The sequence below is a fragment of the Varroa destructor genome, unplaced genomic scaffold (assembly GCF_002443255.2).
Source record: "Varroa destructor unplaced genomic scaffold, Vdes_3.0 BEIS01000002.1, whole genome shotgun sequence".
Lineage (NCBI taxonomy): Eukaryota > Metazoa > Arthropoda > Arachnida > Mesostigmata > Varroidae > Varroa > Varroa destructor.
Window position 1 is genome coordinate 10,479,454 of NW_019211455.1, and position 6,628 is coordinate 10,486,081.

The window sequence follows — 6,628 nt, forward strand, 5'->3', positions numbered from 1 at the left end:
TTCGTTTTATGCTGGGGGCCAGCCGTTTACACTGACGCTAGACAATAATGCTGGGCACTGATTCGGTCATTAAGAACTTGTCAACTGAACCATTTTTGTTCGGCGGAAAAAAGGACGATTTGGCACTAGGGCACGAAGAATACAAATTGAAAGAAAAGAGGATCTTCAATGAAAGCTGTAGTACTGGCGGGAATCTCATAGAGATTTAGTTGACCCAAGCCCAGTTTCATGCCACGTTGATATCTGATGGATTGTTACGTACGATCGTTTAGTCCGACAATTCACTTTATTTAGCTCGTTTCAGTACGCCTGATAATTCTTCCGTCCTGCAGGTGGTGGAATACAGATGTCTACCGTTAAAAAATGTCGTCCTCATCAACAGGTGTTCCTTCTATAGCAGGCTAAGAATTATGAGTATATATATTGTTAGTGTTGTCCGTAATCCACTCAATTGTAGATTTTGCAGCGTGAAGTGAAGCTTCCAGCAGAACGTATAGTCATATTCTTGGATTCCTGGTATGGTTATCTACGACGTGCACAGTGGAAAAACAAAAAACCGTTCCATTGAACACCGACAATGGAGTAAAGCAATATGATTCAATAATCCGCCCTTGACCAAATAACCATAATACACAAGATACTAGCCAGGTGCGCTACAACAGGTATTTATTATCACCAATAGTATTCTTGAACAATAATTGTAATGTTAATTAACAATTTTTTATTACATACATATATATATATATTAGAACCCAACAGAAGCCCAACCAGAATATAACCACAGACGTTTTTGTTCGAAGTGCCCGCCGCTATTGCTTACTATAGTCCGCGGGCAGCTGTTCATAAACAAAGGTCTCAAAGGGCTAAGAAAAGATTAAAACTATCAGCAGTTTAACTTGTCTGTATTAGATAAGATGCCAAGGTCTCCATGATGGTGTGGTGGTAACCTGGTTGTTCGTTAAACCTAAAAATATGGAACGTGGCTTAGGTTAGAAACTGGGCATAGATACACTGTTTCGTGCTCGGAGCTAGACATGTGAAGCAATGCCCAACGACCGTACGGACACAAAAGGTCAAAACATTTATCTATTTAGATAAAACGTTAAAAAAATGAACGTGTTTTCAATGAAAAAAAAAAGCACTTATTATCGGTTGATTACATAGAAGCTGACAAAAAATGACTTCCAGCCGGTAGTTCTCTGTGGTGTTAGGTCAGCCCTCTATTTATTATGTGTGACAGTGAATTGCGGTTGTAGTTACGGGAACGTGAGGCCACTTAATGCGTTTTCAATCGTGCTTGCCTCACAAATATAACTATAAAAATTATACGCCCTTTAATAAAAGGGCATCCAAAAGGTCGGGTTAGACTCCTGACTGGAGTTAGATCGATACATATATACAATAGTTATAAGTAAATTGTGCATAGAAGCGTCGAACAGAAAAATAGCTGATAATGCAAGAGGTGCACAACATGCGATTGGCCTCAAGTAATCCGTTCAGCCTTCCATCCTATTGTCTATTGAACGAAAACGTTGGCTGCTTATCATAAGCATGCAAAAACATGCCTTCATATCTCTATTTGCACTTGTTTTGAGGGTAGGTTGAGAAACAGCGGACATTTCCCTCTAATCAGATTTTTTGTAATGGACACATTGGCCATAATGGCTGGAAGCATTCATAGAAATGTACAACAAACCCGGCAATATTATTCCGTTACTCGTCAGAAATATGAACGAAACTTCGTAGCGTCACAACCAGCTGCAAATACAACGGGGTCAAATATGTATGTAAATTTTATCATTTTTTTTTTTTAATTTCAAAGCAAACAACGTAAAATTGGCAAAAGAATATTGATTGTTAAAAATAATTATAATAAACACGTGTTTCAAAAAAAAAACTTGGAACTTGGATTAGTAAAACTGGTCTTGTTTGCAAGCGTTACTAACACATTGTCATGAATCAATTTTAAGGCGCAGCCTAATAATTTGAGTCAATACAATTTAACTGCGATACCTCACGCTTACGTATCGCGTCAGGTATCGCAGCGAATATTAGTAATAACGTTAGTTCAGCACCAGTCTCTTCTCATCATTTACGCCAGAACTTCTCGTGAATTTCATCATAAATCAATTATAAAATAGAACTTATTTAAGTGTTCGTATCTTCCCACCATGCACCTCGGCCTTCGCGTTCATCAAAGTTTAGGAGCATCGTGCTGTTACCTTCACGTTCATAACGACGTCGACTGCTTCGGAGTGAATTTGTTCATTACAAAGCTAATTATTTGCTGAGTATCATCTTTAGATTTTTTGGCCTTAGCTGCCACATTATTTATACATACTAGTTCCAAAAGGATTGCTAAACATATAGAATAGAGAAAAGACGTCTGCACTATTTTTGCATTCAGCCGTCTATTAAAATTCTTATGTAAAAACTAATTGTGGATACCGGCAATAATCTAGTGATACAATGGGTAGCGTCAAGCGTTGTTCAGTGTCGCAGTTGATTCCGTCGTCTGTGCCAGCCTTACGGACACAGGACCTCTCTTGCTTTCGCAGATGGTCCTAATCAACACAGGACGGTTCATGTGTCCTCGAGAACAACCGGCTCAGCTTCTCTATCCGTTCAATTTTTAACGAAACCTTTAATCTGATGAGTCAGACATAACCATAAATAGTAGTTCCTGCATAAAAGGTCTGCTGCTTCTGTAGACAGATTTACCTCATTCAGGGCAGGATATATACAATATGTTATGAGTTATTGTACGTATATTTCACATTGGCCAACAGCCGGCTTAAACTACGACAGTGGCCAGGATTTCGAAGTGACCATTCCACCTGAAGGGAGACCCGGTTATCATAGTAGTTCTCCCTAACGTGGCATTCGAACCTAGGATTAAACTAACTTTTGCTAATATTTTGACATCCTTATAGCATAAAAATGCAAGGCTAACAGTCTTATATAATTTTGTTCCACAAAGAAAAATCTCTGGAATGGAATTTCATGATTTATTATCTCATATTTTATGCGATAATTCTGACCGTTTCGGGTCGTCTTGACAGCAAATCTACACTTACAAGTTTACCTTTGCCTTTGTCCTACTCGGGTGTAAAGAACACGTTAGAAATCAGTTTTGGTTGCCATATCTAATTGACTAGCAAGCTACCGTTGGTTATATAACTTTCTTGCGTTGTGACATAGTAGCTAAAGTGTAGCTTATCTTTGTCGTCTAGAACGTCTAGCCGCTGGCTTTCTATCACATATAAGATGCTTAGATTTTGTCTGACGTCTAAACGCGTTTTATTTGGCCTGCTGCTGAAAACATTTTTGAAGTCTATCTACATTTTGATCTGTGGAGCCCATTGCCATGGGCGTGTTTGCATTTTAGCGTTACCGGGATGGATATTCAACAGCATCTTTTGCTAGCCACTGATAAAATGAGGTTGGTTCAACCGTCTGCTTTTGGGTTTGGATTAAAATGTACGAGACAAAATTTTTTTAAGAAACCTCATACAGAAACATGTTGTTCTTGTTTATCCCTTTCACCTTTCGAAAGCTTAAACACATTTTAGGCAAAACTCTAAGGCATTCTGCAATATATCCTATGATAATGTTGAGTGCAAATTGCTACTTATCCAGATGTTGTCACATCGATGTTGCCGGTATTGTACTCTAACCCAACGTGACATATACGGGTGTAAAGTTTCCCTATAACCCAGATTGTGGACTGCCAGAAATCCTTTATATGAGAAAAAATTATTTTAGCTGGGCTCTAAAATCAACCAACAAAGGTTTCAATTCTAAATAGTGCATTTGTGTGAAGGTAATATTCATGAAGCTTCGGGTGAAGAAACGCCAGTTGCAGACAGAAACGATTTATTATAATTATTAACGATTATTTTCGAGGCGAATTTGGCCTGGCCCATTGGAATGCCATGCTTTGCAAGGTGGCCCGAGCTGGAGAGCTGAGGACATACTCCAGGTAAGTTGAGTGATTCTAAACAATGGAATTGCCGAACTTGAGCCCTCCCGTTAAGCACACCACGGGTCGTCTAGACGACGATCAAAGTCTGTTACTGTTCCCAGTAGTCTAAGATAGAGCTAAATCAAGAAGCAAAATCCCTAGACCTTTCTCTAAGTGCTAACGGTCTTGTCCTACTTACTATTACTACTACAAGAATTATTATGATATTATCACGAGAGACGTCGATGAATTCTGAGTCAAAAGATTCAAACAATGAAATTACGTTGCGAAACCTTTTAGACTCGGAGATAGGCAAATTGGATGCTTCAATTCGCCTAGTCAACCTAGCTAGGCACAACCTAAGAACACTAAAAGGACAATCATTTGACAAAATACGCCAACCTGTTTAGGATCTGCGTAGGTTTTCTTTAAAAACAGCGTTAAGCTTTTAGTTTGGAAGTTGACCTTCATGCATCGCACAGGCTGGGGGAACAGAGGGAACACCTCATGGTAAATTTAGTACAGCGTGTTCTACCGAGCGAGGCTAGCCCACCTTGAAGGCTCCTCGTTGAACTTTTACGTTTATCGCAGAAACCTACTCGTCTTTTTGCATTGAGTACTATTGTTAAAGGTGCAATAGTTCGATTCAAAAGAAACAGAGGCCTCTTAACATTTCATCTACGACTACATGAGATATTCCGACCCAAATTTCTATCAAATTGATGCGATGACTAATCCCGCTTGAAAAGGGAGTAGGCGAAGTAACGGTTGCATCATGCTTCAGACATGATGCCTTACTATTTTATCTGTCATATGTCCGGTTAGCACGGGTCAGGGGTGCATTGCAATTGACCACGTTGGGAAGTACTCGATAGTCGGAAATGACTCTGCTGCCCCCCGGTTTCTTCTTTTAATCTATTAGCGCACTTCGGCCCTGTAAATTAATATTTTAGTATAATTGGCATTTATTTTAGCTGCCAAACAAGCATCGAACGTTTTTCACAGAATGTCATGTAACATAGTCTACTGTTTACTGAACAGAGTTGATAAAAATTAAAAAAAAAAGTGTTAACGCTTCGCTATATTTGTCCAGCTAATCACCGATAGAAATACATTCTTATTATGGCTATTGATAGTGACATATTATATTTAAAGATTTAGCAGAGTGGCCGACATATGCAAAGCATGCTATTTGTTGGATGTATGCATATTGCTGGGTGATCACTCGTACAGCGCGCGAAAAAAACGCGCGAAACACATACATTTAATGATCATATTCACGCGTACGTACTTCTATAACACACAAGACTTAATCTGTTGGGCCTATCCAAAGTTATAGAATAGCGGTCAGTAAAGACAAAGAGTTTCATCTATTGTGCCCAACTGTTCCCGTTGTAGTCGAACTATTATTCCTTTTGCCACAGTTGACAGCGTTTTACCATAGTCTTTCCTTGGGTGCCTAGACATTTAAAGGGGACAATATAAAAGTCGATATGTTGAAAACAAGAGGTGAAATATAGTAAGAGAAAAGCGGCAATAAGTTGATACACCAATGCTTCCAGCATCAAGGTTTGAAGCTCTACTTAAAAAAATTGAGCTCTGGATGGTAATGAGCGGACAGCAAACACCCAAATAAACAACGAACTGTTTGTTTTCCTAAGCTTGCCTTGGACTTTACTTCATTTGTTAGGTTGACGACCGCAGTCTCTGATGGTCCGAAACGAAGATCATTTAGCTGACTCAGTGGCGCCTCGGCCACCATATGGAGCCGATGGGCAAGCACCAATCTCTTTAAATAGTTGCCACTTACCATGTATATCTGAAATAAATATAATGTTACAGATAAGATGCTTGGAGTTACAGTTCAATATTTAAGTTACCCCACTAGGCCTGACTCCTTCGCTCGACTATAAAACGGTACTCGTCCATCTGTATTAAAATCAATCTCAAAAACAAACTTTGTTTAGATAACATATGTTGAATAGCTAGCAGCCACTTACCAATCGTAGGTTTGCGAACGAATAGGATAGCAACAATGCCGACTTAAGGGGGTTCATCAGCGGAACGCGTACCAGATATGCACAAAAGGAAAGTCGCCCAAAAAAGACGAAAGGTTGCATTGACAAAATATTCGACCGCCACTCTGAAATAGTTATGTTGTTTCTCTTGGCCAGGAGTGCCATGCTGTATCTCGTTCTCAGAACTCGTAAAATATAGCTGTGAGAGGTGCTCGTGCTCGACCTCGTAACTGTCACGCATCCTCAAGACATATCCTTTCGGCATTGTGGTCCATGGCATTTGGCTACACATATTCTTGCAACTATTACTGACAAGAGAAAAAAACCAAGAGCTAATATAATCGAAGTAAGAACCTTGAAATCCTGACCATTAGCCAACCCACGCAAGAGACTAGAGTATACGACGCTAATTGTCATAAAGCAAATCAGTTCAACATAGAAGCTGTAGTCGTGCAAAAAGTAGCTCTGGGGAATGAAGCATAATGATTATGCCGATGCAGATTTCAGAAGATGGCCGCCGTAAGATTTGCGGATTGAGACGGATTGAGCAGATGTGTAAATCGTAATTTGGCCAAACGATATATATATATATGTGGAAACTATCCTCGTAAAATTTGCGTTTCGTTTTTAACAATTTGATAATTCA